Source organism: Argentina silus (assembly GCF_951799395.1).
Source record: "Argentina silus genome assembly, chromosome: Y".
NCBI classification, from domain to species: Eukaryota; Metazoa; Chordata; class Actinopteri; order Argentiniformes; family Argentinidae; genus Argentina; species Argentina silus.
In genome coordinates, this window is record NC_139654.1 from 35,041,987 (window position 1) to 35,065,273 (window position 23,287).

Consider the following 23,287-nt stretch of genomic DNA (forward strand, 5'->3'; position numbering starts at 1 on the left):
AGTGCCCGCAAGGTCCCCCTGCTCAAGAAGGCACATGTACAGGCCCATCTGAAGTTTGCCAATGAACACCTAAATGATTCAGAGAAGGCTTGGGAGAAGGTGATGTGGTCAGATGAGACCAAAATTGAACTCTTTGGCATAAATTCGACTCTTCGTGTTTGGAGGGAGAGAAATGCTGAATGCTACAATCCCAAGAACACCATCCCCACCGTCAAACACGGAGGTGGAAACATTATATGCTTTGGGGTTGTTTCTCTGCTAAGGGTACAGGACGACTTCACTGCATTGAGGGGCCAATGGACGGGGCCATGTACCGTAAGATCTTGGACGAGAACCTCCTTCCCTCAGCCAGAGCACTGAGGATGGGTCGTGGATGGGTCTTCCAGCATGACAATGAACCAAAACATACGGCCAAGGCAACAAAGGAGTGGCTCAAGAAGAAGCACACTAAGGTCATGGAGTGGCCTAGCTAGTCTCCAGACCTTAATCCTATAGAAAATGTCTGGAGGGAGCTGAAGCTTCGAGTTGCCAAGCAAAAGCCTTGAAACCTTCAGGATTTGGAGAGGATCTGTAAAGAGGAGTGGACCAAAATCCCTCCTGAGATGTGTGCAAACCTGGTGACCAACTACAAGAAACGTCTGACTTCTGTGCTTGCCAACAAGGGTTTCTCCACCAAGTACTAAGTCATGTTTTGCTTGGGGATCAAATACTTATTTCCTTCGATCAAATGCAAATTAATTTATAACTTTATATAATATGTTTTTCTGGACTTTTTTTTTGATATTCTGTGTCTATTTGTTAAAATAAAAGTACCATAAGAATTATAGACCGCTCATATCTTTGTAATCGGGCAAACTAACAAAATCAGCAGGGGATCAAATAATTATTTCCCCCACTGTATCATTTGTATATATTTTTTTATGAATTTACTGTAATTGCTACACAATTTGTGATTGCTATACCACATGGATTAGCCAACAAATGGGTTTATAAAGCTTTCAGAATTTGTGCGCCAATTTCTGCCAGTCTCCAGGTTTGCATATATTCTATGAATTAATATTTGTCTTTTAGTTATGCAGTACATCATGTCTTCAAATAAATCCATAGCATTTACATACCTGTTGACACAATTGCAATGAAATGCTAATCGAGGCTTGATAGAACTGAGGGAAGCTGCCATTAGCGAATTGTAATTTTGCTAATATGTGTTTATATTTATGGATTTGTAACAAGATCCTTTGACACAGAGGCGGACTCAGTAGGTGTGTTAAGGGCAAACCCCGTTTATTAACACTTGTGCTTGTTTTCTTTCACCCTCGTCGACTTTTCAGTCGCAGCTTTCCAGACTTTTTTTCAAAAGCAGAGGCACACACATCTTAAACCATCTCGTCAACGAGGCTTCATTCGCAACAGGTGCGCAACCAGCCTCGTTTCCGTAACCCTGACCACGGTCCTGTAGCTCCCTCTACAGGCCGAACGCTGCATGTCCCCCCACAGGATTGTAAATGAGGTGTAATTTAGCTAATATGCGTTTGTATTTATGGATTGTAAATTAGATGTAATTTAGCTAATATGCATTTATATCAAGCTAGCTTTATGTAATGTCAGTACAGTATTTATCCAATTAAACATTTGGCAGCCATAAGCGCTGTTCAACTCAATCATTAAAATGAAATCACCCGAGTAAATTTTCACACCGTGACATATCATCATATACACTTCCTCCCTTTCTCTCTGTGATGTGCAGGGTTAGATCCCTGCCTGGATGATGTTTTAAGTGATTAAGGGATTTAAGTGATTTGATTTTAATGATCAAATTCAACAGATGCTGATGGCTCGCGTCCACTTACGTAGGGTGTGCGTATATTTTATCGTTTGAGTGGCTCGGGAGCGTGTGCTTGTCTATACCAAAGACACAGTGCCAGTGGTAGCGAGACCTTCTCAAAGGCTCTTGAGGAGCAGACGGTTGCCCTTGTTGGTGAGGTGCACACCATCAGCACTGGAATTGTGTTATTTGTATTGTATGCTGCATTGTCAAGGAACCGAGCCCAATAATTTTACTCCCTGCACTCGTGTATGAGACATAACAAATAAACTTGAACTTGAACCTATAGAGCGTGGAGTCTCTGTACTTATGCGGGCATGATGTTCCACATGCCCCTGTCCTTCAAGAAGGCTGATGGCAAGACATTAACAGAGTGCCTGGTCCTTTCGATTAGGGGCATGGACACGCCCTGCTGGCGTAACCAGGTCCTGCGCTGTCCGATGTCGGACCAGATTATTTGGGTGGAGGGGAACATTTTCATGATCTCCTCCAGATCCTGCTGAATCAACCGCACAAACTCCGTGCCCATGAGGCTGTCCAGGTTCGTTAATCTAGTCCAGTCCAGTCCTCTCCTTCAACAGTCAGTGTATCACTTCTGATAGTGCCACTAGTTTATGTAATTATGTTTATTTATTATCACAATATTAATTTGAAGTTAATAATACGTTATTATTAAACCTACAGTAGTTATGGGCATGTGTAATGGGTTTGTTGTTGATTAACTATTATGCGACACTATACAATCAAGTAATGGGCTTGTTCATTACAATTCATTGCAATTCATTCAACACGCCCGACCAGCTGTTAGTGGTTGCTGTTTTATACCTGTCTTTTGACGTACCTAGACATGGATGAAACAGTGACCACTCATGGCTGTTCGCGTATGGCGTTATTTTTGTGCCAAAATTCTTTTTGTGTCAAAATTCTGTGCGCGTGAAGGGATATTTTGAGCGCACAAAGAGATGTTTTGCGCACGCATTAACTTAATTTCGAAGAGAAATGTATCGTCGCGCAAATAATTATTAATTTTGAGCAAAGGAAAATCTATTTTGTACTCAATACAAGTTTATTTGTATGTCTGTGTAACGTGTTTCGTTGTACACAGAGGCGGACGCAGTGGTGTGATGAGGGAATGTTTGTCCCGTTTATTGAGCACCCTCTACAGGCCGAACGCTGCATGTCCCCCCACATACCCCCACCGCCCGACACAGGCCGGGGATACGACGGCCGACAGCCTACTCCCCCCCCCCCCCCTGCACGGGAGAGGAAGTCTGCCACGACCATCTGCACCCCCGGTCTGTGCACGACCGAAAAGTTGAAGGGCTCCAACGCGAGATACCACCGGGTGATCCTCGCGTTCACATCCTTCATGCGGTGGAGCCACTGGAGGGGAGCATGGTCGGAGTAGAGGGTGAAAGCGCGACCCAGCAGGTAGTAACGGAGAGCGCCGACCGCCCACTTGATGGCCAGGCACTCCTTCTCTGACAGTTTGCGGCTCAGGTACAGCACCGGCCGGTCAGCCCCCTCCACCTGCTGGGTCAGCACTGCTCCCAGGCCTCTATCCGACGCGTCCGTCTGTAGGGAGAAAGGGAGGTTAAAATCAGGCGCATACAGGACCGTTTCTCCACAAAGAGCGCCCTTAAGGGCCTCGAACGACCCCTGGCACTGGCCCGATCATTGGACCGGATCCGGGGCACCCTTCCGGGTGAGGTCCGTCAAGGGACTGGCCGGCTCTGAAAACCCCGGCACGAACTGCCGGTAATAGCCAGCCAGCCCCAGGAAGGCCCTCACCTCCTTCTTAGTCTTGGGCCGCGGAGAGGCGGCGATGGCCGCAGTCTTTTCAATCTGCGGCCGCACCTCCCCTCGACCCAAGTGGTACCCCAGATACCGGATCTCCCTCCGCCCGATCACGCACTTTTTCGGGTTGGCCGTCAGCCCCGCCTGCCTCAGGGACCGCAGAACAGCAGCCACATTCTGCACATGCTGCGCCCAGGTGTCACTGTGAACGACAATGTCGTCCAGGTAGGCAGCAGCATAGGCAGAGTGCGGCCACAGAATGCGGTCCATGAGGCGCTGAAAAGTGGCTGGGGCTCCGAACAACCCGAAAGGGAGCACCGTGAACTGGTATGACCCGAGCGGAGTGGAGAATGCAGTCTTTTCCCAGGATACCGGCGAGAGTGGAATCTGCCAGTATCCCTTCGTACAATCCAATGTCGTGAAAAATTTGGCCGTGCCAAGCCGGTCCAAGAGCTCGTCAACCCGGGGCATCGGGTAGGCATCGAATTTGGAGACCGCATTAACCCTCCTATAATCCACACAGAACCGTATAGACCCATCCGGCTTGTTGACAAGCACGATGGGGCTACACCAGTCACTGTGGGACTCCTCGACCACACCCAGCTCCAGCATGGCTTCCAATTCCTTGCACAAAATGTCTTGTTTGTGTACCGGCAACCTATGGGGACGCGTGCGCACCGTTAAACCCGGCTGCGTTTCTATATGGTGGTCAATAAGCGTAGTCCGACCGGGCAGGGGAGAGAACACGTCAGCGAACCTGGCTTGCAAATCTGCAACGTCCGTGGCCTGGCTAGCAGAGAGATGGTTATCAATATCGACCGGAGTGCTAACTTTTGATTTTGGGACTTCCGGCCCGAACTCATCTCTCTCTGGAACCATTGTATCCAGAGCAACAGTGACCACGTCGTTCAATTTTTTAAGGAGATTTACGTGATACACCTGCAAGCTATCCCCCGGTCCAAGCGTACTACCGCATAATCCACGTCCCCCATGCGATGTGTGACCACAAACGGCCCTTGCCACTTCGCGAGTAATTTCGCGCTGGAGGTGGGTAACAGTACGAGCACCTTGTCTCCTGGTGTAAATTCTCGCAGGTTAGTTCCCCTGTCGTATAGGCGCTTTTGACGCTCCTGGGCTTGCTGCAAATGCTCGCATGAGATATCCCCTAGGGCGTGGAGTTTTGTGCGCAAGTCCAGGACGTATTGAATCTCACTTTAACTGTCGCTAGACCCTTCCTCCCAATTTTCTTTAAGAAGGTCTAGGACACCCCGGGGCTCACGCCCGTAGAGTAATTCAAACGGGGAAAACCCGGTGGAAGCTTGGGGAACTTCCCGTACCGCAAACAGCAGGGGATCGAGCCATTTATGCCAATTCCGACTATCCTCGTGCACAAACTTCCGGATCATCGATTTCAAGGTCCGACTGAACCGCTCACAAAGGCCATCCGTGGCCGGGTAGTAAACACTGGTTCGAATCGCCTTGATGTTCAACAACCCGTACAGTTCCTTGAGGGTGCGTGACATAAAATTCGGTGAGAATCTCTTTCGGGATTCCCACCCGGGAGATTACTTGAAACAATGCCTGCGCTACACTCCTGGCAGAAATATTGCGCAGCGGTATTGCCTCGGGGTATCGGGTTGCGTAATCTATCAAGACCAACACAAATCGATATCCCTGTGTACACCGATCAAATGGCCCGATAATATCCATGGCAATGCAGTCGAATGGGTTCTCGACCAACGGTAAGGGCCGCAACGGGGCCCGGGGAATGGCTGGGGGATTTACCAATTGACATTCGCGACAGGAAGCGCACCACCTACGCATCTCTGCCCGAATTCCCGGCCAATAAAATCGAGCCATTATACGGTTTAGTGTCTTATCATATCCTAAATGGCTCGCCATGGGGTTTAAATGAGCCGCCTGGAAGACCATTTCCCGGCGGCTACGGGGAACCAACAACTGGGTGACTTCCTGCTGACTATGCGAGTCACGACTCACTCGATATAACCTGTCGCTGATGATTGCAAAATAGGGGGGGGCGCGCACTGTGTCTGGCCGTACCAAAGTACCATCAATCACTATCACTTGGTCATAGGCCGATCGTAGGGTCTCGTCACGAGACTGCTCGAGGGGGAAGTCTCCTAGCAGCGGGTAGTTCGGCGGGGAAATCTCGGGTTGAGACCCCCCCCCGCCGGCTCCGGCTCCTCGGCAGTGTCGCGAGGCACCGCCTCAGCGCAGAGCACATTACACGCCTCACCCTCTCTGTCGTGCACGCACCCCGGTAGCCCGCTTTACCGCTTGAGGAAACCCCTCCCAATCTATACCCAGAATAAGGGGATGCGTGAGGCGTGGGCTAACCGCCGCCTGTACAATATGCTTTTTTCCCTCATAATGAATTTCGATAGTGACCACAGGATATTCGTGAATGTCCCCATGCACACACTTCACCAACACCCTCGATGCCTTTAACAATGCCCCCGGTCGAACCAGGCGCTCCTGGATCATGGACCGCCTGGTGCGTATCGTGTTGTATCCTTACTGGAACACGATACGCCTCTCCTGGTCCGGGGGGAGGGCCCGGTATGTTGCCGATGCGGACGACCTGCCCAACACACCCCCCCTGCCGCTCGGGGTGCTTCCCGTGGGGCCAGGGCTGGTTCTCGACGTGCCTGCCCCTGCCACCTCGTCCTCGGGGCAGGCGCCGGCCTCTCTTCGTCCGACGCCACGGCTCCTTCCGGGGGCCAGGGTTGGTCGCCGGGGCTCCCGCAGCAGGAGGGAAAGATGGTCCTCCGCCAAGGTAATGGCGGCCACGAGATCCTGGGGCCGGTGGCACTGGACCCAGGCGGCGGTCCGGGCCGGGAGCCCCGTGATGAATTGCTCCATCACCACCCGGTCCCCGACCTCCTCCGCCGCGCTGTTCCCTGGGTCCAGCCACCGCCATGCGTAGGCAAAGGGCCAGCTCCCCTCCTCCATCGTCATGGCCCGGAACCGGCGTCGGTGTTCCTCCGGGGTGAGGCCCAGGCGGTCTCGAATCGCCTGGGCTAAGGAGGGGTAATCCCGCTGGGCGGCCGCTGGCAGGCTGTGGGCAGCGAGCTGCGCCTCGCCCGACAGGAGGGGCAGCAGATGGTATGCCCATTCACCGTCAGGCCACCCCGAGATCCTCGCCGTCCCCTCGAACACCGCCAGGAACGCCTCCGGGTCGTCCAGGGTCGTCCTCCATTTTCTGGAGGTGGACCTTGGGGGGACCTTGTGCCGACCCGGGCGCCGGTCCCGCTTTGATGGCCCCGACGAGCTCCCGGAGGAGGGCACGGTCCTCAGCCCTCGCCGACACCATCTCTCCCACCACGGACTGCTGCTCCTGCTGCATGCGGGCTTGCTGTTCCAGGATGAGGGTCATCCTGGCGATGGCCGCGCTTAACGCATCCATTTTTCTCTTTTATTTTTTTTTTCCGCCTTCACTCTGTGCCCCACGTTGGGCGCCACTGTAACAAGGTCCTTAGACACAGAGGCGGACGCAGTAGTTGTGATAAGGGAAACCCCGTTTATTCAGACTGTTACTTCTTATCATTCGTACTCATGCATCTCTGGTTCTGGTCGACTTTTCAGTCTCAGCTTTCCAGCCCTCCTTCTTCGAAAGCAGAGGCACACACATCTTAAACCATTTTGTTAACGAGGCTTCATTCGCAACAGGTGCGCAACAAAGCCTTGCTTCCGTAACCCTGGCCATGGTCCTGTAGCTCCCTCTACAGGCCAAACACTGCATGTCCCCCCACAAGTAAATTGGCCAAAAGGTGTGGTCTGTGGTGCTCGGTGCTGCACTCCTCTTTGCATCCTATTATCAACTTTTTAATGATAACAACCCATCACTTTAGCCACACCATCACAAGATGAATCAGCGTCACCTCCAAACTCCTAACAATCTCTAAGGCAAGACGCATCATTCACCCATGTTTTGTCAAAATTGGGCTAATCAGTGTAATTTTGTAAATGCCACATCTGTATGGCAAGACGCATCATTTGTACATTTACATTTAAGTCATTTAGCAGACGCTTTTATCCAAAGCGACTTACAATAAGTACATTTGTCTCAGTAAGAAATCAACTATACATCAGTTATCGTAAGTAAAACCTTCGATATGAACAAGTGCCACAGTGCTAGAGAAAGGAATAACTTAACTTTTTTATTGTATTTTTCCAAGTTCAGGTAATTTAGGGTGGAGAGGTCTGAGGAAGAGGAGGCCAGGTGTAGCCTAAAGAGATGGGTCTTTAGTCTATGGCGGAAGATAGGTAGTGGCTCTGCCGCTCATTAGAGAATATAGTATTCACCTTCTGTCAAAAGGTGATGACGTCACATGAATTTAATCATCAAAAATAATACTTGAAAATTATAAGTCCCGCCCCTTTGGGGCGGATGTGGTGGGTGTTGATGCTTGCACAATGAGACGTTGGTGAGAGGCCAAGGTGTTCTGCTGTTTGTGAAATTAGATTTAGGAACTTGACAGTTTTATGGGGTGGGTGTTGATGCTTGCACAATGAGACGCTGGTGAGAGGACAAGGTGTTCTGCTGTTTGTGAAATTAGATTAAGGAATCTACATTGAAAGAATTTTTTACATTGAAAGAATCTTGCGGCACACCACCAACCAAAAATGTTACAAAATGACACTCTGTAGCCTGATACAATAATATCCGTAGACTCATCAAGTTGCAACGCAAATTTCCTACTGATGCGTATCTTTCCCAAAACATGACTTTCGATGTCTGTAGACATGTCATCAATACGCCTGGCAATTGTGTTATCTGAGAGCGGGACTTTAGCTATGTCTTTAACCGCGTCAGGGCCGAGCATCTCGTTGACAATGGCTTTGCAGCAGGTAGTATTAATGTCTCTGCCACAGAGTGGGACTTTTTTGATTTAGCTACGAGTTCAGCAACTAGGTAACTAGCTTTGAGGGCTTTCTCATTTACCTTTGTGGTTTTTCCTCATAAAAGTTGCCTGTTTCTCTGTGTTTTCACGCAGGCGAACTAAATAGTCCATCGGTTTGTTTTGAAGCGACGGGTGTTTCGTTTGGAGATGGCGTTTAAACTTGCTTGGCACCATGGCGCTGTTGGACAGCTTCTCGCCACACACCAAGCATAATGGAGTCGGTGTCGTCTCATCCCCGGTGAAAGTAAATCCGAACGAAAGATAGCTTTCGCTGTATTGCCTCAAGCTCACCGTCTTTGCTTTCTTTTTACCACCACTCATACTAGGGCCTTTACCTGGGTCAGAATCTTGTCCAGGGCCCAGTTCGGAGTTTGCATTTTTCCTTTTTAAAAACTTCTCCATCACTGTCACCACGACCTGTCGCATGCGTCACTAATTCTCTTGTCTCTAAGAAGGAACGAGGCAATTACCTGCTGCCACCCGGACGAATATTACATTACTCTGCCAGTCACTATATTACAGCACAGACACTCGACAATGGCATATTATTTGCAGATAATAATTAATAAATGTTAATTTAAAAAAAGTGAAATTGGATAATTTCTCACGGCACACCCAACGATCTCTCACGGCACACTAGTGTGCCGCGGCACAGCGGTTGGGAAACGCTGGATTAGGGGACCTTTTCTCTTTCTAGGAACCCAGGGGCCCTGAACTGTCTGAAGACCAACCAAGGGCCAGCTAAAGTTTGTCACTGATAAGTGCTGTGTGATGTGTTGTGGTGACTTCATGCTGCATACATACATCTATGTCAAAATTGCATATGAGGCTTAAAATAAAAGCTCAATACTGAGGGTTAAAATGTGCAATTAAAAAAAAAAAGGCAATTAAAAAATGGTTAGGTTGCTACTCTAGTGGTAGTAATGTGTTCAATAATGAAGGGTTAGGGTTAATAAAATGGGGGATTAAAAAATGGTTACATTTTTAAAAATGTTTAGTTTCAAACATTGGGTATGACCCATGTCGCGGGCGTGTCACTGGTAAGATCACGTGTTTCCTGGGCAAAAGGTGTATATATATATGAGCCTGAGAGCTGGTCACGACGGATCAAAGACTTGTGACAGCTGCATCAGATCAATCTCTCTCCACCATGGAAGATGTACGTAAGTTTTTTTTTTTCCTATGTGTTTCCCATCCTATGGTTGTAAGGGAGGGTTTCTGTGAGAGAGGTAATCTTTAATCTTTCCAGATCAAACAATTGACTCTTCAAAGCTTCATTCGTCACCTCGTCGTGAACGTCAAATAGCACGTGTTTCTCCATATCGCCACTGGAGGGATGCTCCAGGTATGTTAAATAAATCAATCAATAAATCAACAAATTATTAAATTCATAATTAAATAAAAACTAGCTGTAACCTGCTTCTCTTCTTTTTACAGTGGAACCAGAGGGTTACAACGATGAAGATTCTGGACCCTCCGACACCTTCATGCTCTCCCATTCGCCAGCCAGCGACAGCGGGGCCTATTTGCCGACGTCACCACGGTCTTCTCTCTACAGTGAGGGTGCGCAGCTGCGAGGTCTGAACCATCTAGAGGAGATTCGTCAAGGTTTTTATGATGATGATGATGATGAAGATGTTCAAATGTCTCCCGCCCTCAGTCAAGATGAGCATGTTGATAGTGGTAGCATTGATGCTGTTCTCACAGCTTATTGTGAAGGCATCGATGTGGGTATGGATATAACTACAGTGTCTGATGAAGGTGGTTCGGAGACCGATTCTGTGAATAGTCTAGATTTTGAGCGGACCCTGATCAGCATTGAAACGGGGTTGCAAACGGCCCGGTTGTTACGTGTGAGATCCAGAAATATAGCTCACCCTGATGATCGGCGTAGTAGCCTTAGACAGATACGAAGGCATACAGGCCTATTGAGACGTATCGCAAGACGTCTGTTTACTGATTAAAAAGTCACAGTTTACTTCAAATTAATAATATAAAAAAAATAAAAAAAAATAAAAAAAAATGGCTGAATCTGACAGGGTTAATCATCATGATATTCCTCTTGACCTCATGCAAATGGTCAATGATCTTAATACGTCTAGTGTTGTTAGAGAGTTTGATCATGTAAATCCTCCGATACAGCCCTTAGAAGGCCTTCCCGTTGTCCCTACAAACAGGCCGCAGGAGCACTACTTCCGCCCGTCCGTGGAGGCGCTAGATGATATACTCGACGCTTATAGATATCCTTTATCTGACACGCTTCCGCCGCCTACCTGTATGCAGGAAGGGGCAGAATCGCCCAAGGGTGCTATGGAGGCCAGTCATGATTTGGACATGGATTGGAGCCCCAACCCTCTTTCACAGATAACTGACTATGAGACCCCATGGAGTCCTGCAGATAATGTATGTTGTCAAGCCCTCAACGATGTTGAAACTCAACACGGGAGTGGTGGGGGTGATGAAATTAATGATATTGTAATGGATAATAACAACCAGCAATTACCAGAGGGGGGTGAAGCCGGAGTGTCTGTACCGCCCAATAATATAGGTAACGGGGAGGATTTTGCGGAGCGTATGGAAATTGACCGAGTCTCTTTTGACACGCATGATGGCATGCAGGTAATAAACAGAGATAGCTTCAATAATGTTGAGGTGAGAACATTTTTAAATTTCCCAATGCCGAATAGGTCACAATACCAACCCAAATTTCGGGGAGTTTTACCAGGCTGTAGTAAACGGTTTTCAGAACCGAATGTCTGCGATAATCGAAAGAGTTGGTGTAAACCCCCGTGATATTATTCAGCTCAATTTACGAGCTGATAGTTTACAAGATGATGTCTCAATGACAGTGCGATACGGTGAAGGTAGGCTAACAGATTTCAACCAAATTCTTGACCGTCTTGTTCAGTCTAACATGGCGATTTTCAGAGATGAGGGGGTAGAACTCAATGTAAACTTTGTGAGGGCTCCAGGGGGCTCGGGTAGACGGAAGATTAATACATTATTTATTACGGAGACCCTCAAAAAAAAAAGCAAACACTTATTTGTAATTCCAAATCAGAACCGTGCATGCTTCGGAATAAACCTAGCTTTACTTGCAAATCCCGGTTTAACCTTTGAAGAGGCTATGCGTGAGGGTTACAATATTCATATCGAGGCCGGGCTCGGGCCTAATGATAGGACCACATTCGCGGATGTGATCAAATTTGAACAGCTGTTAAACTGTAAAATCGTTATTTTTTACAGAGCCTCAGATAGAGATAATCTGATTACATTCCATACTGAAACAGAGTCAGAGACAATCCGTTACATGCTTTTACACGACAATCATTTTTACGGAATAAAAAATGTTAAAGGATTCCTTGGCTGTGCATACCTCTGTGTTCACTGTCACACGGGGTATAGCAGAGAAGGTGGACACTTCTGCGAAAAAGCTTGCAACGTCTGTCTTTCAGACTGTAAACAACAAGCTGCATTTCAAAAAGTCCGTTGTAATGATTGCAATCGTAACTGTTCAAATAGTGTATGTTATAGGATGCATAAAGTGTGCAGATGGCGCCCAAAAGCTGAAAAGATGGCGAGCAATTGTCAAATAAATAAAAAATGCCTTAAATGTGGATTTACATACCGTATAAACCTCACAGACTCTAAACCCCATGTCTGTACAATTAAAGTTTGTAACATCTGTAAACAACTCCTTCAGTCCGCTAAACCGCCACCTTCATCATCTGTTCAGACTTCTGAAGAAGTGTCTGAGTGCGTAGATATTCATCAATGTTACATGCAATCTAAACCTCGTGTAGCAGAGGAGAAGATTGATCAGAAGCTGGTATTTTATGATTTTGAATCAAGCCAGACAACTGGAACACATATCCCTGTCTATGTGGCTACACAATCCTTGAAAGGGGATAGATGGAGTGCACAGGGCCCTAATTGTGCTCTAGAGTTTTTATTGTATTACCGTCAAAAAGAATTCAAAGGCACAGTGTTCTTAGCACATTATAGCAAAGGTTATGACAGTTATCTAATTTTAGATGCTTATGTAAAACAGGGGATAACACAGTTCGTCATAGCCCAAGGGAGTAAAATCATACTCATTATAGATAGACAATTCCGGCTCAAATTCATTGACACATATTCCTTCATCCCCATCCCCTTAAGACAGTTTCCAAAAGCGCTCGGTTGTAAAACCGAAGCAAAAAAGGGATATTTCCCTCATAAAATGACCGATTATTCAAACATGTTAAATAAGTACAAAGGTCGATACCCCGCTGCTGAAATGTACGGGTGTGATGAGATGTCTGTAGAGCAGAGAAACAGTTTCTTTAAGTGGTATAACACAGTAAAAGATCAGGAATTTGACTTTTTAACCGAGTTAAAGGCTTATTGTCGGAATGATGTGGAGATTTTAGCCGAAGGTGCCACCAATTTCCGCAATGAATTTATAAAGACAACTCGATGCGACCCTTTTGAGAGCATGACAATTGCGTCAGCCGCTTTAGCTGTTTTTCAAACCAACTTCTTAATCAAAAACACAATCGCATTACCCGATGCTAACAACTACAGACGACAATTCAAGGCATATTCCCATGCTTCGATACAGTGGCTTGAGTATCTAGCGTTTTCACGCGGCATTGACATTGAACATGCATTAACACCGCAAGGTGAACGTTGTTTTGGTCCTCTTCATGTCGATGGATTTGCCGTGATAAAAGGTGTGAAAACAGCATTAGAATTCTATGGCTGTTATTTTCATGGTTGTCCGACTTGTTATAACCCTCATGACATATCACCGCTTACAGGATCAGAGTTTGGGGTGATGTACTCTGACACCATGAAAAGGCTAACTCGGTTAGAAACAGAGTTTAAGCTGAAAACAGAGGTTATATGGGAACATACATGGAATTCGATGAAACAACAGCAACCTTCTGTTAAATTGTTCCTTGAGAGATACCAGGAGCCGAGCCCTTTAAATCCCCGGGCCGCGCTATTCGGAGGAAGAACAGAGGCCATATGCTTAAGGCATATTGTTGAACAGGGTCAGACCATTCAATATGTCGATTTTACCAGTTTATATCCGTACTGTAATGCAGAGTTTGATTATCCAATTGGCCACCCGGTTATAATCAGAAAAGATTTTAAACCGGTTGAAAATTACTTTGGCTTCATACATGCTAAAGTTCACCCGCCGAGGCGTTTGTTTTTCCCTGTGCTACCTATGAAAAATGACGAAGGTAAACTGCTTTTTACACTCTGTCGGACATGCGGGATTGAGAATAATCAAGCAACGGAGTGCATGCACTCACAGGAAGAGAGAGCGCTTCAAGGTGTGTGGGTTAGTATTGAGTTAATAGAAGCCCAAAAAAGAGGCTACATTATAGCTGAAATTTATGAGGTCTGGCAATTTGAACAGAGATCCGATAAATTCTTTAAAGATTACATCTACACATTCCTTAAGCAGAAGCAGGAGGCCTCTGGGTATCCTGATGAGGTTACAGACGAGGTTAGTAAACAGGCTTACATAAACGATTATATAGAGAACCAAGGTATCCAACTTGACCCTCATAAAATTGAGTACAACGCAGCCAAGCGTCAGATTGCAAAACTTTTACTTAATTCCCTCTGGGGAAAAATGGCTCAAAGATCTAATCAACTTACAACCACCATCGTGAAAGAACCCCAAGAGTTTTTTCAGTACCTCTTTAGCAGTAAGTATGATATAAGCCAGTTCCATTTCATAAATAATGATGTTGCAATCATTCAATGGCGTCATAATTCCAGGTGTGTCTTACCACCCGGTGAATCAAATATTTTTTTAGCTGCGTTTACGACAGCATATGCGAGAGGTGTATTATACAAACAGTTATTACTATGACACCGACTCAATCGTTTACCTCTCTACCCCGAGGATCTTTATACCCCTCCGACAGGCAATTATTTAGGTGATTTGACATCGGAATTAGCGGCTGATGATTATATTTGTGCGTGGACAGCAGCGGGGCCAAAATCCTACGGCTTTCTCACCCAGCAAGGAAAGGTGTGTTTGAAAGTCAAAGGTTTTATCCAGAATTATGAAAATTGTAAAAAACTTAACTTTAATAATTTGACTGATCTGGTAGAAGCCTATATTATAGATCCTAACACGCGACGCGAGATCCCTGCCCGTTACAATATAATTAAACGTGATATCAAAGCTTTTTCGCTCACTAATAAACAACAAGTGATCAACTTTTCAGTTGTTTTTGATAAGAGACGCCTTCTCCCCTCAGGTAGAACACTGCCGTTTGGTTACTGAGTTGTTATTACCTGTTATCACCTGTTATTACCTAGGTTCACAATAGACTGTGTTCACAATATTACCGGGTGTTTTCTATAGTTCTGTAGGAACATTATTTGAAAAAATGTATTCTACAATGTATCCTAATGGTGTTTTATTGTATTTGAAAAATGTATTCTACAATGTATTCTACAATGTATCCTAATGGTGTTTTATTGTATTTGAAAAATGTATTCTACAATGTATTCTACAATGTATTCTACGATGTATCCTAATGGTGTTTTATTGAAATTGAAAAATGTATATCTCATTAAATTCTTATTCATACGTCACCCCGCCTCATCATTTTTACATATTCCAGGCTGGATAAAATCAGGGTTCACCGTTAACCATGCTGTTAGTCTGCTATAGCTCACCCATGAGAATGGAGGTGACTGCCGACCTGGCATTCCAAATGCCATGTAGCATGCTAATAGTGGGGCCTAGTGGCTCAGGTAAAACTTTTTTTGTAAAACAATTACTTGAAAACATGGAGAGTACATTTTCAAAAGTGCCGGCTCGTATAATCTGGGCATACTCTTCATACCAGCCATTGTATGACGAACTCAGTCAAAATGTCAATATCGAATTTATAGAAGGTATTCCCGCAAACTTTAATGATGAAAATCTTTTCCCTCGGAACCAGCACAATCTTTTAGTAGTAGATGTGGACCCATGGATGTGGGTGGCAATCATGAAGAATTAATGAAAGCGTTCACAGAATATCGACATCATAAAAAATTGAGCGTATTTTATCTGCTTCAGAATTTGTTTAATCAAGGGAAACATTCGCGCACGATTAGTTTAAACACTAATTACATGGTGCTGTTTAAATCACCACGTGATAAAATGCAGATCCGGGTTTTAGCTCAACAAATGTATCCCGGCCTGAAAAAAATCTTTTTAGAAAGTTATGAAGATGCTACAAGGGAACCGTATACATATTTAATCGTTGACCTACGGCCTAATTGCCCAGAAGCCTTAAGACTAAGAAGCGGGATACTTCCACGAGAGTGGCCGACGGTCTATCAATCTAGAAAGTGACAAGAGACTTTTTAAATAAATAAACAATGTCTCAACGGATAAAAAGAAACCTTCCCATTTTAAAAGCTTTGCTCGCCCTAAAACCCAAGGAGAGAAGAAGCTTTCTATGTCGGGGGTCGGAAGATCTCATACTAGCCCTGTGTGAGATTGCATTAAACATATTGGAGGGAAACATCCCTCTCACCCCTGACCAGTTCACTAAATTAAAAAAACAGAAAAAATGTATCAAGCTTTTTGCCAAGCGTAAAACAGGATTTAAGCACAAGCGGAAAGTGCTGACGCAATCTGGTGGCTTCCTGCTACCATTATTAGCCACTGCAATTCCGTTTATAACTAGTCTGTTCTCTCGTCAGAGATAGCCATAGACACTCTGGGTATGGCTGCGTTTAATAAAATGTACATGATTTCTCCACAACAGCTGGATAATTTAACCCAAAAGAGTTCACAGAGCATTGGTGAGCGAGCCCAACATGTCTTGCAAAACAATATGGAACGAGTTCTGAAACAGACAAGTGTTGACTCGCATACTAAAGCCAAGCAGTTCAATGATTTACTCGATAAATATCTAACCTTGCTCCGCAAGGGGGAGACTCGAGATCGCGAAATCGTTTTTAAACTACCTGACAAGCCCTCTGAGAAATCAGGTGAAGCTGATGAAGGCTACATAAGAGTGGGGGAGGAGGAAGAAGCTTCTGACAACCTGGAGGATGAGATTTTGGAGAATATAGGTTCTCGCAATCGAAAAAATGCCGCCTACATTCTGCAGAAGCTTCGTCAATCAAACCTTCTAAGATGGAATCGTTCAGGCGAGATAATTGTCCAGGATACCCCTATTAAAGGATCTCATATTTTCGATTTGATGAAAACGCTGTCAAACCGACGGTTCCATTCCGGAACTCTACCACGAGGATGGGATGTATTTTTAAATACAATTTCTGAATTAAATATTCCAATCACAACGGTTACGAACACACTGGCTCGCCAGCAATTACGACTTAAACCCTCCAAAACCTCGAGTGAATCAATTCCTCAGATACGTCACAGCAAGAGAAACCGTGGAGAAAAAAAAAATAAATCTCCATTGTCAACATCATTATTATTAGACATGTCTTACGCCAGGACCCCCTCTAAAACACCTAAGGATATATTACAGATGGCTACATCAGCAGACTCTGAATGGTCAACGCCCACCGAATGGCAGCTCTCTACACCCATCCATCCTAGATGGCTAGATTTCAATCGAAAAAAATGAATTCAAGCAGACTGTATGATCTTTTAATCAATAAATGATTTATTGAAATTAATATATGACCGAAAGAGTATTCATTCATGACAATTATAACACTCTTTAAACAGTTTTAAAGAGCAGGCATTCTGATTATACATTTTAACAGTCTTCACCCGTGAAATACATTTAGCATATTTCTTGACAAACTTGCTGACCATAACATCATTCTTTTTTAAATGATCAGAATACAATCGCATTGTTTCTTGAAAGGAGAGTCCTTTAAATCGTTGACAGAGGAAGAATACTACATGGGCTCCACAAGTCGTTGAATAATCATCTTGAACCTTCTGTTTGTTAAAGCGTATTTCATGAGCATTCCTTGATAGAAAACGCATAAACGCTTCAGGGTAGAATCTGTGATCTGGAGGATTCGCATATGAGTCAAAAAATGTTGCCTTGTCAGGTTCAGCTTCAATAATCATCCCCACCCAATGTTCGCCCTCTCTGTTCTGATCGTGCGTGTTAACGACTAGATAGCTCGGTCGTCTATCTATCTTGGAGGGTAGTAAATCACTAGGCCAAACACCTGCAAAAGCATCACCTAAAATTGGCTTTAATATAGACTCCAGCTGATGGTTATCCATCCTTTTTCAGGTTTAAAGGTTTCCACTTTTTTTAATAGTCGATCAGGACTTGGCGCTTTGAGTTTATCTCTATGACACTGTCATAGCAGGCATACACTATCAGGGTCATTGTCTGAGGCAGGGCTACTCTGAATCTTAAATCCAGACGACAGGTACCATGCACCGAGGGTGAGAGAGCCTCGCTGTCTAATTCATCATCCCTCGACAAATTGAACAGGAACAGTGAGTAACCGTTTTCAAAGTTGTCACGGTTAATGCAGAGCGGAGAGTCTCTGATATGTCGGTTTGTACCCACATATAAGTTGTAAAATTCTCGAACACTCTGATGTGTATCAAAGTGGGGTTGGTAGGGTTTTGCGGGGATAAAGCGTGAATTTACACTGAGACTGAGATATTCAAGATCCGAGTGATGGAATCTGAACGGGTTCTTATCCCTTGCTCCAACGAAAGCTCGATGATCAACAAATCCCGCTACTATATATTTAGGGAGCCTCCCTAAATATAAATTGTCTTGCGAGCACACCCGTGAGCCTCTAGGGACTGTATAATTCTTAACGACTACCCGGCTTATAGGGTATAGCGCATTGGATTTCATCAGAGCAGCCGAATGTCCTAACATGACATCGGGTGAAACCTGTACTTTTTTCGCAAAAATACTTGCAGATAGGATTTTTAATGCATACTCCTGGTCAGCAGCTGACACCAGTGTAAAAGCACTTTTGGCTTTCACCAGTTTCAAACGGACATCCACATTGTTTAACAAGAGTCTTTCGGAGAAAAATATGTCACTGTGTAGAGGCCCCATTAGTTCGAATGCACGTGAACCTCGACAGAAGCTCGCGCGCTTAACAAGCCCTGTGTTAGGGCCATCAGCCGCGATAGATACAGAATCCAAATCTGCACCTTCATCTTTGTACCAGAGCCCTGCTGAAAACTGGCTCTCCAAGGTTTCTTTTGAAAAGTTGAGCAGAGTTTCAATAATAGATCTGTAAGGATGTGTTGCGGACGATGAGCTAATGAGAACATCATTCAGACTGACATCTACCTGTGAGAATATAGTATTTAATGGGTATTGTATTATTCCACAATTATCAGCACCTGCAAGATCTGTTCCATCTGCCTTGGTAATCTTGAGGCGTAGGATAGAGCAATGTTGAGTTTAGATCTAGATAGGCACTTCCACTTCCTGATATCTGAAAATCCAGAACCTCTTGATCCACAATAGAGTTTAGAGGATGGATCTCCACGTAACTGCTTTGTTCTATAGACAATTGGGTCATGGGCGGTGCAAAAAGGTCAAGTTCCGACTTGGTGCACTCAGCTGAGAGATGATGTACAAGAGACATTCTTCTTATTCTTATTATTTTTAGAATATATTTCCGTCACTTAGTCTTTTAGCCTTTCTGGTTTTTTTTGATATGCGTTTCTTAGAGGTGCGATGCTCTAACAATGCCACAGATCTTTTTCTTCTTCTTCCTCTGGCAAGGTGTCCTATTCCAGATCCTTCCTGAGACCGGCTGGCTCGATTGGCGATATGACTGGTTACGGCCCCCACAACGTCTGATGCTATCCCCTTCGCCGCTGATTTCAAATGTGGTTTAACAATATTTGCCCCTCGCTTAAGAAACGGTAGGACAAATCTGAACGCCCGACTTAAGATAGACCCTAACCCTCGGCCATATTGCACAGGAGCACCTACAAACCCACTTAGACTGCCACGACCTGTTTGGTTTACGTAATAATTCACAAATCTTTGTGAATCCATTTTTTTTTTTTTTTTTTTTTTTTTTGCGGCTGTTTTTGCTTTGTTCTATAGATTCAGATGAGAGACTTTGGTTTAAAGTGCAGCTTGCAAATTGTCTTCCCGTATGTGAATCGAATCGGCTTGTTTAAATCCGTTTTTAGCTCAATCTGTATATCCTGTATGCGCTGTTTATTAACAGGAACGTAGTGTAGCTTGCTATAGGAGAGAGTGATTACATCACCGTAAGATCCTTCTTTTTTAACGATTCTTAGAAGGGGAACAACATAGTCTCCAACATGCTGTGCTTCCACGATATTCGTATAGACGAAAAAATTATACTGCCCTGCATTAATATCGCTGGGATATTTACCCAAGGGTTTTCCACCCGATCGTGTCCATGCGTCAGGCTCAAACCCTAGCATGTAGCCTAGTGGAGCCTTGAACCTGAGAGAATATTTATCAGGTCCTAATATAGAAATTATTTTATGTATAGAACAGTAATATAAAAGTAGATCTGTTTTTTGTTTCTTAAATAAGGCATTTATCTCCTTCACTATCGCATCGACATTGTCATAATAGCCTGTAGGGATTTTCTGGTTGATTGGAGGGTCCCGCGGTCTCGAATGGTCTTTCAGGTCATAGGTATCTTCTAAACGTATAATATTATTCCATGTATGACAGTACATTATCTCTGCTCACGCCACCTCATAAGGTCCATGTAACTCTATTGGCTGAGACAGCGTTATCGTATAATTTGAACTGTTATTGCTAGGGTAAACGTTGTGACATGCATTTGAAGGGAGCGTCACATAGAAAGATTCTCGCTCCTCCATCCTTGCTTCTTCTAGTTTGGCTTCTTCTTGTTTTTCTTCTTCCCGAGCTCTATGACCTCTTTAGCAGGCAGCCATGAGTCAAACTGACTAGGCCAACCTTGCCAGTGGACTAAAACCATCTTCCGTCCATTTTGAATTTTCTTGTCTAAAATCCTTTCTACCCGAAAGACTGTGTCAGGGGTGATTCTCACTTTCTGCAGTTCTGCCTCATAGAACGTGCCAGTAAGAATTTCACCTTTTATATCCCTTAATTTATAAACGGTCGGGAGTCTAGGGATACATTCGTTAACTATAAAGTATTCATCAGTGAATGATTGTTCGTACATTTTATCGAATATCCCCCTGTATTTGGAAATCCGCACAATGTCACCCTCTTTGAATTTAAACACTGGGGGCTTACTGTTCAGAGGTAAAGTCCCGTATAAATTCTCAAAGACTTGCATGCTATTGGAGGGTGTTACCTCATCAGGTTTCATTTTGATACTGCTATGATAACTATTATTATAGCTATCAAGCAAATCCGGAATCACATCAATATATCTGCGGGTGTTCTTAGCTGTGAAAAACCTCCACATCTTCGTCTTCAGCGTACGGTTAAAACGTTCCACGACTGACGCCTTCAAATCACTACCCGTTGCAAAGTGTTGAATATTATGTTTCTTCATTAGTTTTTCAAAGATACGGTTAAAAAATTATTTTCCTGCATCCGTTTGAATTTTAACAGGTATACCGCTCTCCTCTAAGACTGCAGCAAAGGCCTCTGCAACTACGACGGCTGTCTTGTTTTTTAAAGACCGTGCATAAGCTTTTTTTGAAAATACATCTATTACTGTAAGCAGAAATTTAAAGTTATCATTGTCTTTAGACAGTGCACTCATATCGCAAAGATCCGCTTGAAATTGATACATAGGACGTGGCGCAAAAACACGATTTCTAGCATAGGTTTTTCTAGCCGTTTTGTGTAAGGTATACGCCTCCTGACCAGACAGCCACTCTCGTACTTGATCAGGGCTAACTTTTTCAGTTTTTCTACCCCTCCAAATGATCCCGGGTGTGCAGGGTCATAATATATTCTCTTCATTACACCCTCAGACTTTTTAGAGGTCATGACGACTAGTAAGCATGCAAGGTCTGAGTACAACGATGATTTTGCATAATTATTTATTGATTACATGTCATTACATTTGAATGATTAATACATGTTTTTAATACAACCCCCCAGAAGCGTGTAAGGCCTTCCAACGGTTAAAAAACACACAACCTCTCACAATTTCCAATGACCTCTCAAAACGGACAACTTGTTCAATGTCAACATCGCTACATGTTTGAAATAAAGATTCAACATTAACACGATTAGCAATAGCACGTTTTACAAGAGAGCTGACCCCAGGATGACCTGAAGCGGAATTTAAAAAGTTAAAGAATAGTCTGAAAGCATTCCCCATTTTTGATCAGTTTAGACTAGTTCAAAAGAGGGTGTGAACTATTTCAACACTCTTCCAGTAGGATATGAGTTCATCTGTCATATGATCCCGGTCCTTGTCAGCCCCCACATACGCATCAACGATCTCTTTAAGCTTCCCCCGGATGTTTTCTTCATACTTCAGAGCGTATAGAAAGGCCTCGGCTGCTCCTTGAACACGGCCGGTTGCTATCTCACCTAATCCAACCGCCTCCAGAGCAACCCTAAGAGTCGGGAGAAATGTCCATGTCCACAGGGCGGTCATCAGCGCCTCAAAGTTGCTGTAAAAGTAATCACGCTCTAGAGGGTACAGACAAGCATGCTGATGTTGGCTTGGATGACCGGTTTTACACCCATAACATTAGTTTTTTATCTGATCCTCTATCACCAATGTTAACACAATGGCAACGCTGGTCTTCACCGTGTCCAGAAAAACATCACCACCCCGATGCTGAGATTGAAGCCGGTAGGGTTCGTTCTGAACCACAGGGGATCCCGCTACTTGCAGACGAGGCGAAGTCGGAGGTGTAGGATAGGCGTTGAGGACAGAATGATCTTCAGCCACGGGGGCAGCAAAATCTGAAGCCTGACACCCAGGGGTGTACAGACAGGGTACTTTGTCCGGTGTTGGCTTGTCGGTATATGGCCTATATCTTCTGACGGGGAATTCAAGAGGCCCGTACAGAGTATTTGACACGTCGCTGTCGGGCGAGTCGGGAGAGTAGGTGACAAGGCTAATAGGCTCCTCGGAATCGCTCTGATGTTCTAGGGCTTTCCACCTTGTGAGGTCGTCCGTCTGGGCATTCCGGTAGTCTTCAAGAACCGGTTTATACAAATCATCGCAGCCGCCAGATTCCTGAGAAAGGCTCGGAAGATAGCTGAGAAGCTTAGACTCTTCATCCTGAGATTCTAGGGGTTTACATTCCCCAGCTGTAGAGTAGCCTTCGTCTTCACTTGAGGAAGGCAAATCGTTGACTGTGAAAAAATCAGCCATGTTGAAGTAATAAGTAATGTCGCTGTGGGGGGACATGCAGCGTTCGGCCTGTAGAGGGAGCTACAGGACCGTGGCCGGGGTTGTGTCGGCGAGACTTTTGTTGCACACCTGCTGCGAATTAAGTCTCGCCGGCGAATGTTTAAGATGTGTGTGCTTCTGCCATTTCAGTAGGCGAGGTGAGCTGGGAACGGCGACACGGGAGAGAGAGAGTGGAGAGTGACTGGAAACTCGCCACAACTGGAGACGGGCTGAAAAGCCAGAGAATTAATGACTGTGCTAATAAACGGGAACAAATCCCTTACAGGGACCGCCTGGGCCTGACACCGGAGGAACACCGGCGCCGGTTCCGGGCCATGACCATGGAGGAGGGGTGCCGGCCCTTCGCCTTCGCCCAGCGGCTGGGGGACAGCGCATGGCGGTGGCTGGACCCCGAGAACAACTCGGCGGTGGAGGTCGGGAACCGGGTGGTATTGGA